At 37.0% G+C, this 12,907-nt stretch overlaps 1 protein-coding gene across 1 annotated transcript in view; it reads right to left on the bottom strand.

Annotated features, from left to right (window-relative positions):
* LOC306864296 (chromodomain-helicase-DNA-binding protein 1-like) overlaps positions 1-1,221 on the bottom strand; it is a 28,806-nt gene extending 27,585 nt beyond the window's left edge. Inside the window, exon 1 of the mRNA XM_079408231.1 lies at positions 927-1,221. The gene's annotated coding sequence lies outside the window, so the exon portion shown is untranslated. The remainder of the gene's footprint in view (positions 1-926) is intronic.
* Positions 1,222-12,907: the final 11,686 nt, after the last annotated feature.

Here is a 12,907-nt window from a genome sequence, read left to right as displayed (position 1 = left end):
ATCGTACAGAACTCTTATGTAAAACAAAATATTTAGCACGGTTTAATGAATGAGAGTGATAAGTGTGATGTTGACCGCAGAGGCCTCTGGGGTTCAGGCCTAAAAAGCCGCGGATTTTCCTGGGCTGTGCGGCGCCCTGAAGCAGCGCTCTGCTCGGGCACGAGCGCGGAATACCATCGGGACACCATTATATCAAGGGATGTTTACAAATACCCATTGTCATGAAGTTTATCCGGACTAAAAATTACGTTTCACATCATAAAACCACATTTTGAAACTATGTTTTGATCGTTCGCTCCACTAGCATAGCTGGATTGGCGCTACATTTCAAATCTTTCATCAGTCTCTTTCTGTTGTAGCAGGACAGGCTAACTTAGCTTAGCATGCTACCGCTATAAGAGAAGCGCGTGTTAGCTGTTTGGCTACCGGTCGCTAACACGGTCACGCTACTGGAGTACACTAAGATATCATCTAGATCAGATTAATGATATAGCACCATCTAAACCATATTTCGAGAGAATCTTCTCAGTTTAACTTGATATTTTTTTGTTAAATCGGTTATCTCGCATGCTAAGCTAAATGAGCAGCCTCACTCAATTTGAGTTTGATTTTTATGGGACATTCTGCTCTGAATTTAGCTGGCTCGTCTTAAGCACCTAAAACAAACAGTTTTAGCAATGAGCTCGTGTGTTTGGTCTTATTATCGGAGGTTTCGGCTGTTTTCGGAGTAATACTGTCTGATCATCACGCTGTTGTTGACTTGCTCAGTTTGTTTTCATTCGCTCTTAAAACGGCCAAATACAGCATCGCGACCCGTATACAGACATCTAGCAGTGAAAGCCGAGCCAGGACCGGGTTCTCAGGCAGGTCCAGCTCGTTGTTCACACGACTGCGGTCCTGTTGAAGGTGTTTTTCTCTGTTATTACCTGTCGGTCTGCCCTGCGCTGCTTTGGGCTCTTTCAGCCGATCGCCGCTGTCGCTCGGGAGCTCCACAAAAACACTCTTAGACTTTATTCTGAGTTTTCCCCTCCACGGTCAAGAGTGCCTCGGGTTTAGACGCTATGCAGTGTTTTGTATTCCTCGAGCCGGGAAACAGATGGGTTAGCGGGCATATTTCAGCTGTAAATCCTACACCAGCCGGTCTCCGCCATGACGCGCTCGCGTACACAGAGAGAGCGAAACCTGTGACGTCACCGCGCGAGCGATGTTTTGATCCGGAGTGAGGGACCCCGCCGCAGCGAACAGTTTCCCGTGAATTAGTTTTTCTAAACAAATGCGTTATTTAAACTAAACAAAGCTTTCTAGCAAAAAGCCCAACTGATGATAACAGAAGAGTAAGATTTGTTCTGCACTGAATTTCTCCAGATGTTTACTGTATAAGTATTCTTAGACTGTTTGTTTGTTTATTTGTTTGTTTTGTAATTGTCGTGTCAAGTCAATATTATTTGTATAGCCCTTTTAACAATGCAAAGTGTGTTTACATCGGCTTGATATATAGCTGGTCATTCTGTTCTGGCCAGACAAAATCAGCAGTTTAAATCTAGGCTAAAGCAGAGTCAGATTGTGCAAAGGACTCATCATGTTCCTGTGGTCTTGTCCCGATGGCCGTTTAGGAGACAGGGTCTTCACTGGGGATCAGTCTCTGGGGCTCATCTAAGTGTCCAGGGGCCCGTTTCAATAAGGAGGTTCAACCAACTCCGAGTTTAAACATGAACTCAGAGTTGACTTACTCTGAGACAGGAAACTCAGAGTTTTCGGTTACAAAACAGCTGAACTGAGTTAGTTTACTCAACTCTGAGTTGGTTGACTCTGAGTTAAGCGCGTGCACCATGACTATGAAAAGTCATGATCAGCGGAGCGCCGAAATTACGATTCACCATGGCAACAGCTCCCGCCAAAAAGACATCAGCGTGCGTACTTCCGTCAATGCATAACTTTAATTCTTAATAACTGCCAATAACTTTATAATTTTTATAATATCAGAGGTGAAAACTATAAATTATTAAAAATAAAAATAAAATCATTTTATTGGTATCTCATGATCACAAAAAAAAAGAAAGAAAAAGACAGAAAAAAGAAACAAGAACGTGGCAGCAGCTAAAAATGAAGTATAAAAACACAATTCAATCAAGGTAAAGCTTTAAACATGGAAAGTTCATGGGCTACATGACTTTTGACATTGAATATCATTCAGTGTCTATTTCAATGCCCTGCAGCTTTTTTCACATAATTAAATATTCTCTAATCCAACCTGTTACATTTCTTAATTACAGTAATAAAATTAACTACTGACTTGTCGACAGCAATTGGCAGAGGCTCCCAAAAAGGGGGATGAACCTGCACCTGCACCACTGACAGATGAAGAGGAGATGGTCAAGTATTGGAAGATTTCTAAAATCCAAAAGTAACTTTTTCTTTTGTATTAGGAAATAAAGATGACCAAAAAATTGTGACTAATTTGTTTATTTAACAGCTGTGGTGGTGGTTATGGCTTATACTACCCTTCGATCTGGCATCCTTCCATTCCATAAAGTAATCGGTTTCATGTTCAGAAGGTGTGATGGTGGGGATATGCTTGTCATCAGTGCATCCAAGCTTCCACACTGGAAGTCCTGAAGGAAATTCGGATTATTGGGTTACTTCCAGACGTCACAGAATGATGTTATCAAGTGAACATCATTTATCAGATCAGCCTCATTTAAACCAATTTTTATACCACTGACTTACAGTCCTGTGAAACCCCTCTTTGACGGATTTGTGCCCAGGAAAAAATTGTCAAAATGGGTGTGAGAGGGATGCACACTTTCCTTAGAATCTGCATACAGTGGACTTATAATGTGCTCTGCATCTCCGATGTTTTAAAGTGCATTTTTCTTATTTTGCAAATTATCTTCCAATATGGTAAGAAATTAAAAGTATTCTTGTTTCCGTTTGCATTAAGATTATTTTTCTTACCCTATGGCGGACAATTTTACTTGTTTTATGTAAAAGGCACTTAAAAGGAAAATCCCCCAGGAAAAAAAAGACTAAATATAGACAATTATATAAGATGCATATTAAGAATTTTTTTATATTTGTACTTGAAATAAGACAAAAATACTTAGTAAGAAAATCTATTTTGCAGCGTGAATGAATGAATAAGGTATTTAAACTTCGCTAACACTATAAAAAGGGGGAGGAGACCGAAAGAAACTCTGGGTTTGCCGAAGAAAACCTGCTCCCGACCAGGTTAGGTTCACAGAGTAAGTTACTACGGTAACTGACTCAGAATATAAGTTACCTCTCTTTCAGAAACGGGCTTGACTTACCCTGCTTTCTCGGGTTTGACAAACCTCCCATTTTGAAACCGAAAACCCAGTGTTTCCCTGATTTCAGGGTTAACATACTCAGAGTTTTCACTTAACCTCCTTTCTGAAACGGGCCCCAGGTCTCCACTGATGTTCAGGGCTGTAGAGGTCATCTCTAGGTGCTGATCCACCATCTGATCTGGATACAGTCTGGATCTGGGAGGCTACGGTGATCTCGGAATAAGAAAGAAACAGACTAATATTAGCGTAGATACCATTCTTCTAACAATGTAACAAGTACATCGGGTGTTTTGGGAAGTGTTCCCGCTTCCGGTTGATCTAATTAATGCAGCCTAACAATCCTTTAACGGATTTGAATTATAGAAATGCAATAGTGTATTATGTGTAAACCAGGTTAAAGAGATGGGTCTTTAATCTAGATTTAAACTGACAGAGTGTGTCTGCTTCCCGAACAGTGTTAGGTAGGTTGTTCCAGAGTTTGGGCGCTAAATAGGAAAACGATCTCCCGCCCGCAGTTGATTTTGATATTCTAGGTATTATCAAAAGGCCAGAGTTTTGAGATCGCAGCGGACGTGAAGGACTATAATGCGATAAGAGCTCACTCAAATACTGAGGTGCCAAACCATTCAGGGCCTTATAGGTAATTAGCAAGATCTTAAAATGTATACGATGTTTAATAGGGAGCCAGTGCAGTGTCGACAGAACCGGGCTAATGTGGTCATACTTCCTGGTTCTAGTAAGAACTCTAGCTGCTGCATTTTGAACCAGCTGGAGTTTGTTTATTAAACGTCCAGAGCAATCACCAAATAAAGCATTACAATAATCTAGCCTCTAGGTCATGAACGCATCAATTGAAGTTTCTGCATTTGCCATTGAGAGCATTGGTCGTAATTTAGATATATTTTTAAGATGGAAAAATGCAGTTTTACAAATGCTAGAAACATGTTTTTCGAAGGAAAGATTGCTATCAAAAAGTACGCCTACAGGTTCCTAGCTGATAACGAAGAATTTACAGAGCAGCCATCAAGTATTAGACAGTGATCTAGGTTATTACATGCAAAAGTTTTTGGTCCAATAATTAACACCTCTGTTTTTTCAGAATTTATCAGTAAGAAATTGCTAGTCATCCAGTTTTTGATATCAACTATACATTCCGTTAGTTTTGCAAATTGGTAACTTTCATCAGGTCGAGAAGAAATATAGAGCTGGGTATCATCAGCATAACAGTGAAAGCTAACACCATGTTTCCTAATGATATCTCCCAAGGGTAACATGTAAAGCGTGAAAAGTAAGGGGCTGAGTACTAAGCCTTGAGGTACTCCATACTGCACTTGTGATTGGTATGATACTTCTTCATTTACTGACACACATTGATGGCGGTCAGATACGATTTGAACCATGCCAGTGCACTTCCTCTAACGCCAACATAATTTTCTAGTCTATTTAAAAGAATATTGTGGTCGATACTGTCAAACGCAGCGCTAAGATCCAGTAACACTAATAGAGAGATACAACCACGATCAGATGATAACTCTAATAACTCTAACTCTAATTGTAACTCTAATGAGAGCAGTCTCAGTACTGTGATATGGTCTAAATCCTGACTGGAAATCCTCACATATATAATTTTTCTCTAAGAAGGAACATAGTTGTGATGATACTACCTTTTCTAATATCTTTAACAGAAAAGGGAGATTCGAGATCGGTCTGTAATTAATTAATTATTTGGGGTCGAGTTGTGTTTTTTTAATGAGAGGCTTAATAACAGCCAGTTTGAAGGTTTTTGGGACATATCCTAATGACAATGATGAGTTAATAATATTCAGAAGAGGATCTATTACTTCTGGAAGCACCTCTTTTAGGAGCTTAGATGGAACAGGGTCTAAAATACAGGTTGTTGGTTTAGATGATTTAACAAGTTTATACAATTCTTCATTTACAATAGAAGAGAATGAGTGGAATTGTTCCTCAGGGGATCTATAGTGCATCTGATGCGATACTGTGGCTGACAGCTGCATGGTTACAATTTTATCTCTAATTGTTTCGATCTTGGAAGTAAAGTAGTTCATAAAGTCATTACTAATGTGCTGCTGGGTAATGTCTGCACCTGCTGATGTTATATGTTTTGTTAATTTAGCCACTGTATTAAATAAATACTTGGGGTTGTGTTTGTTTTCTTCTGAAAGAGACCTAAAGTAAGCAGATCTAGCAGTTTTTAATGCTTTTCTGTAGGATAGGGTACTTTACCGCCTAGCAATACGAAATACCTCTAATTTTGTTTTTCTCCAGCTGCGCTCCATTTTCCGGGATGCTCTCTTTAGGGCCCGAGTGTGCTCGTTATACCACGGTGTTGGACTCTTTTCCTTAATCTTCCTTAAGCATAAAGGAGCAACCGTATCTAAAGTGCTAGAAAAGAGAGAGTCAATAGATTCTGTTACATCAAGTTGTTCTGAGCTATTGGATATGCTGAGGAATTGAGGTAAATCAGGAAGATTATTTATAAAGTAGTCTTTTGTGGTAGAAGTGATGGTTCTACCATATTTGTAATATATTTGATTACTCTAAATGTGTGTTATGTTTAATTTACATTTTCCTGTTTAGCAAAAACACAAAATCAAAAATTCTAATAAAACAAAAATAAACAATAATTTTGACAAAACAGTTTTTCTGTACAGTTTGTTATGAATAACACAGACTGAGACCACCTTACACTGCTGTGAAATATTTAGTAATTTTTTGCTACAGTAAAAGTCTGTTAACCATTTATATAATGAAAAATGATAAACAGTTGTCATTTACTGAAAAACACTGCCGTCTGTGGGTTTTGGAAGTAAAAAAAAAAAGTATGAATTATTACAATTTAAATATACATAATGCTTAACACAAACATTTAGTTATTGTAAAACAACAAAAAAAAAAAGATTATTTATTTATTTAAATAGTTTTTCTTTTATCAGTTTATTTAGTTCTTTCATCATTTATGAGGGGAAAAAGGTGTTTGCGTTATTTACTTGTAATTGTCATGTACCCTGATAGTGTTTTGTCTTTGTGTCTATGAACCGTCTGAATATAATTATTATTGGCCATGATTATTGTCCCTTTCTGATGAGCTGTGATTTATCATGTGGCTTTCTGTTCCACATTATTATGGTTTATCAATACATTTTAAGGTATAACAATTTTGGTAGTTCAAGTAGATTGCTATGTTAACCTTGTGTCACTTGATGAAATATGCATTTATAAGTTGTCAAATATATTGTGAAATATACTGTACATTTGACAGCATGAAATGTAGGGCCTGGTTTTAATAATTTACTTTCATAGTAACATTACATATTGGAGCACAGCAAGAAAACATCACCTTGTCTGTCACCTTGTCTGTCATATTACTATGTGTATGTAGATGATTTAGCAAATTACAATTATAAATGCAAAACATGCATTAATGGATGGAATATGTATGTAGTACTGTATACAGTGATATTTACATGGGTATTTAGAAGACATGCTCTTTTTATTGTTTGTGAACATCTTCGTATTCATTTTAGTTTAACATGCACTTATATGGCATGTTTCATTAACAATGGTAATTCAAAGTGCTTTACAAAAAAAAGAGGATTTTAAAATAATCAAAGCAGAGAAGCATAAAAGATCAAATAAACATTTAAAAACATGAACAAAAACAAATCAGAAGAAAAGAGAAGAATGCATATGTAAGACAAAGCAGTGCTCATTCAGTAAATAATGTAAGTAAAGCTCAGTTCAGGAATCTTGGTGTGATATTGGACTCGGACCTTGCAGAAGTCATGTCCAAACAATAACTTTTAACTTATCATTTTAAAGTATATTGCAAGGAAAACAATATTTTGCAGAAGCCAAGTTTCTCTAACTCATCTAACCCATGCCGTATTGATAAAGATTGTAGAGGTAAGTTAAAGAAGTATACAGGTGCATCTAAAAAAAAAAAAAAAGATTTTTTTTAAACGTATTTCAAAAAGTGAAACTTTCATACAGTATATTCTAGATTCATTACATGTAAAGTAAAACATTTTCAAAAGTTTTTTTTGTTTAAATTTTGATGATTAGAGCTTACAGCTCATGAAAGTCCAAAGATCAGCATCTCAAAATATTAGAATATTTCCTAAGATCAATCAAAAAAAGGATTTGCAAAACAGAAAAGTTCAAGTTCTTTAAAGTATGTTCATTTATGAACTCAATACTCGGCCGGGGCTCGTTTAGCACAAACTCCAGCATCAGTGAGGAATGGCATGGAAGCGATCAGCCTGTGGCTCTGCTGAGGCTCTATTGAGTCTTCAGCTCGTCTGTATTGTTGGATCGACTGTTTCTCATCTTTCTCTTGAAAATGTCCCACAGATTTCATATGGGGTTCAGGTGAGGGTGATGGGAATCAAGCACAGTAATATCATGGTCAGCAAAGCACTTGGAAGTGGTTTTGGCAGTGTGGGCAGGTGGTCAAGTCCTGCTGGAAAAGGAAATCAGCATCTCCATAAAGCTTGTCAGCAGATGGAAGCATAAAGTGCTCCAAAATCTCCTGGTAGACGGCTGCATTGACTCTGGACTTGATAAAACACAATGGACCAACACCAGCAGACGTCACGGCTCCCCAAATCATCTCTGACTGTGGAAACTTCACACTGGACTTCAAGCAGCTTGGATTCTGTGCCTCTCCAGTCTTCTTCCTATTTAAATAATATCTAAGTTAACACTTGTTCAAATTAAAACCATAATTTTAGCAACGCTTACTCTTATATTTTTTGATAAAGAAAATAATAATTGTTTTAATGTAATAGAGCATAAAGAACATAACAAATGTTTAAACTGAGAAATTGTATACTTTTATCCACTAAATGAGCTCATTTCAAATTTGATGCCTGCTACAGATCTCAAAAAAGTTGGCACGGGGCAGCAAAGGGCTGAAAAAGCAAGGCATTTTGAAAAGATTCAGCTGGGAGAACATCTAGCAACTAATTAAGTTAATTGACATCAGGTCTATAACATCCCAGACAGCAAGCACTGTTGGCCCAGATCCGGCCCACATCTGGCCCGTGTGAAATCCATGCGGGCCAGATGTGGGCCGGATCTGGGCCAAAACTGTTGCTGTCTGGGATAAAAGGGATGTCTTAGAGAGGCAGAGTCTCTCAGAAGTAAAGATGGGCAGAGGCTCTCCAATCTGTGAAAGAGTGCGTAAAAAGATTGTGGAATACTTTAAAAACAATCTTGATTGTGATGGTGGTGATGGTGGTGATGGCGCAGTGGATAAGACACATGCCTTTGGTGTGAGAGACCCGGGTTCGAATCCACTGTGAGACACCAATGTGTCCCTGAGCAAGACACTTAACCCCTAGTTGCTCCAAAGGCGTGCGACCTCTGACTTATATAGCAATTGTAAGTCGCTTTGGATAAAAGCGTCAGCTAAATGAATAAATGAAATGAAAATAAATGAATCTTCCTCAACGTCAAATTGTAAAGGCTTTGCAATTCTCATCATCTACAGTGCATAAGAATATCAAAAGCCAGCATCTCTGATGGTGTGGGAGTGCATAAGTGCATTCGGTATGGGCAGCTTGTATGTTTTGGAAGGCACCATGAATGCTGAAAGGTATATAAAGGTTTTAGAGCAACATATGCTCCCCTCCAGATGACGTCTATTTCAGCAGGACAATGCAAAACCACATACTGCAGCTATTACACCAGCATGGCTTCATAGTAGAAGAGTCCGGGTGCTGAATTGGCCTGCCTGCAGTCCAGATCGTTCACCTTTAGAGAACATGTGGCCCATCATTAAACGAAAAATACGTCAAAGATGACCACGAACTCTTCAGCAGCTGGAAATATCAGGCAAGAATGGGACCAAATTCCAACACCAAAACTCCAGAAACTCATAACCTCGATGCCCAGACATCTTCAAACTGTTTTGAAAAGAAGAGGAGATGCTACACCATGGTAAACATGCCACCCTCCCAACTCTTTTGAGACCTGTAGCAGGCATCAAATTTGAAATGAGCTCATTTTGTGCATAAAATTTTAAACTTTCTCAGTTTATGTTATCTATGTTCTATTGTGAATCAAATATTGGCTAATGATTTGAAATTCATTTAGTTTTCATTTTCTTCAAATTTAAAAAACGTCCCAACATTTACTGGAATTCAGGTTGTATTTAAAAAGTAAAAATTCTCAAAGCTTTGAAGGAGATCCCATAATAATTTAATATAGCTTTACAGTATAATAATAAATATGATATGACACGATGTCTAATTATTAGTATCTCTCTAATCTTTGTCACCCAAGTTACTGAATGATATTAATCATCTGCATCTAACCATGATATGTCAACAAATGGAAAATGATCACTATTCATTATCATGTCAGTTATTGTCCTTTAGTCCAGCAGCAGAGCGCATACTTTCAGATTTTCTTCCCTTATTGAAAAACTGTTGATTTCATTGAACAAAAGAGAAAATCATCAACAAGACCTTTGTCTCATAATTTCAGCGATTCAATATAAGCATAATTAAACCAATAATATTTGGATGAATGTTTTTGCTTTACGTTAGCCTAAATATTGCTCGCATTTAGTGGTAGGCGACTCTGCTCCAGAGAGCATGTTTTACAATCAAAAATAATTATTGAGGAAAATATTTCAGTTTACAATTTAATTGTATGCGTTTTAGCATTTTATTTTAGATTAGAGTTTTATATATATATATTATTATATTACAATACATTATTAATTTTACACACTTCTGTCATCCTGCAAACCCTTAGAAAGTTTGCCGAGGCCCTCTCCTGGCCTTTATGAAATCACACTTTGCTGAGTGTCTTTAATAAATGCATCTTGGAGGGCATTTACACATGGTTTTAATATGATCAGATAACTATGAATATTGTAAATAAGCCCATATTTCAGATCCTCAGTGCATTAACAACACTGTTTTTCTGATGAAAATCAACTCTCTCATATTTATGCATTTGCAGAAGCTTTTATCCAAAGTGACTTGCATTTAAGATGCATGCAACATTCATCCACCACTCATTTCCTGGCAACACAATGCAAGAAATACACAATGCAAAGAAGAGTGTTTTATTAATATCAAATGAAACTCAAACTCTGACAAAAACAAAAGTTAAACTTTGACACTGCAGAGGATAAAAGAACATTTTAAGCAGTAAAAATGTTGAGAACAGAAGATATAACATGTGCATTCAAGTATTCTAGACATGCCTTCTGAATAACTCATCTTACTGAAGGCACTGCAGCCAGTACTGGTTTCTAATGCATTTTTATTCATTAAGAGATTAAAATTAGGTTGTATTCTTCTAGGCAGGTGCAGTTTTTAAATTATGACTATTATTATGATAAATAGAGAATAAAACAGTTTAACTTTTTCAGTGTCTTCAAGCTTTTAAGTTTTACCCTTATTGGCTCTGAAATATCACAGAAGTGTATGAGTATATTTCTTAGTCAGAAATTAGCTATTTCACGACAAAAGAATAATAAAAACAATCCCTAAAGAATCTGTTAATAGCATAGATATCCCAAAACACGAGAAGTAGCAACTCCTTACAGCTTTTTCCCCAAACGCTTTCAAATCAGGACCGCAAACCAGCTCTTATAGCAGCTCACTTTTTGGTAGTTTCAGCTCGACTGGGTCAGAAACGAAGTGACTTCAGATGGAGTGACTGCTGCCCAAAACATGTAAATACAAGACTGGGAATCAGGATCAGTGGTGTTTTTAGTAAGCTGATTCCTTGATGCTTGAGAACTGATCATTTACCTTATATGTAGCAGGCCTGTTATTTTTGAATATATAAACAGCCTTGATTTCATTCACTTTAGTTTAAGCTTTGTGTTCATTGCTGTGAAGATAAATAATACATTACACTGTTCCAGTAATGTCACTAATTCAGTTTAACAGTGGTCCAATGGATTTCTAGCACATAAATGCGAACACTATGTAGTTAAGAAATCAAACGACAACAAAACGATTGATTAGGCTTAAATTAAAAATCCAATACACTGTAAAAAATGTACAGACCTCCCAACTCAAAATTTTCTAGTGACTGATTAGATCTAATCGAAATTTTTCAATCGGCCCAATTGCAATTTCGGCTATCAATTGTGGCAACGGTCTGTTAACATTGGCTCAATGAGAAATAATATGTTGAGCCAATGGAAAAATTTAGATGTAATCAGTCACTAGAACATTTTGAGTTGGGAGGTCTGTATTGTTTTACAGTGTATGTAAATAAAACACTTTGGAAATACTGTAATAAAACATCAACACATCACAATTAATAAATATATTGAATGAAGCTAAGGTGCTTTTTAGAGCATATTCCTAAATATTATTTGAATATTTCAGCCATCTAATCATCATTGGATGATTGAAACGTTAAAATAATATGACAGTTCAACAAGATTAGGTTAGAAACTCTAGAATGCAGTCGGTTATAGTAAGGGTGAAATCTAGCAATTCAGTTCAAAGCATTATTCTAAATTACAGGAGGAAGATGTAGAAGAAAAAAAGATGCACGAGGGGTTGGAAAAGCATGAAATAATTTGATGAGAAGCATCTGCAATACTAACAAAGATCCTAAAGAATCACGACGCCGACAGTAAAATTCAAAGCTTTAGAACAAATATCTTCCGTGATGATAAAGATATAAAAACAATTGAGAAAGCAAATGCACCCATATTAAACGCTGTGGTCAAAATAAAATCCCATAAACTGTTACTAGTGCTTATCGTGTAAAACCATGAAAGATTGTCTGCGGTTCAAAAATGATTAATCAAGTTCCCCTGGACTTTGGTTTTTATAGCAGTGTTATCAACTATGTGCATTGTGAAGGGGAATGGAAAAAGTAAATGTCACGACCTTCATTAACAAAGATTTCTTCCAGAAAACAACACTGCATTCAGTGTAATTTAAACCGATGCGGCGAGTCTCCTGTAAAACATTGATTAGAGAAATGAAAAGGCCATTAATGGTTTCTAATGTTAGTTTGGGATCTCAGAGATAAGCCTCTCTCGCACAAAGCCTATCAGAGTCTGTTTTAAACATCATCCGGATTGCGTAACAGTCGAGATCCTCACCTGACACAAGTTACTAAAGTTAGCAGAATAACACAAGCGTATGATCGGATGCTAAGGGAGAACAGAAGACTAGATGTAGCACAGCCAGTTTCACACAACATTTCAAAAGGTTTAAGTGTTTTGCGCACACACACACACACACACACACACACACACGCGCACACACACACTCACACGCACACACACACACTCACACACACACGCACACACACACACACACTCACACTCACACTCACACACACACACTCACACACACAGATAACAGAAGGAATTCAGCAATTAAGCCACACCATTTATTGCTAATCCTGAAAAACCTCACTATGAATGAATCCCCCGTAACACACTTTTACAATGATTTGTTGTGTGGATAAAGGAATAGTAATCACGCCATTATCTACTCACCCTCAGGTTTTTACAAACTGAAAAAGAAGAATTTTGAATGCATCTTTATGCAGTTCTGTTTCATCCAATGCCAGTTCATAGT

Source organism: Barbus barbus (genome assembly GCF_936440315.1).
Source record: "Barbus barbus genome assembly, chromosome: 45".
NCBI classification, from domain to species: domain Eukaryota; kingdom Metazoa; phylum Chordata; class Actinopteri; order Cypriniformes; family Cyprinidae; genus Barbus; species Barbus barbus.
This window is presented reverse-complemented; position numbering and strand designations above follow the sequence as displayed.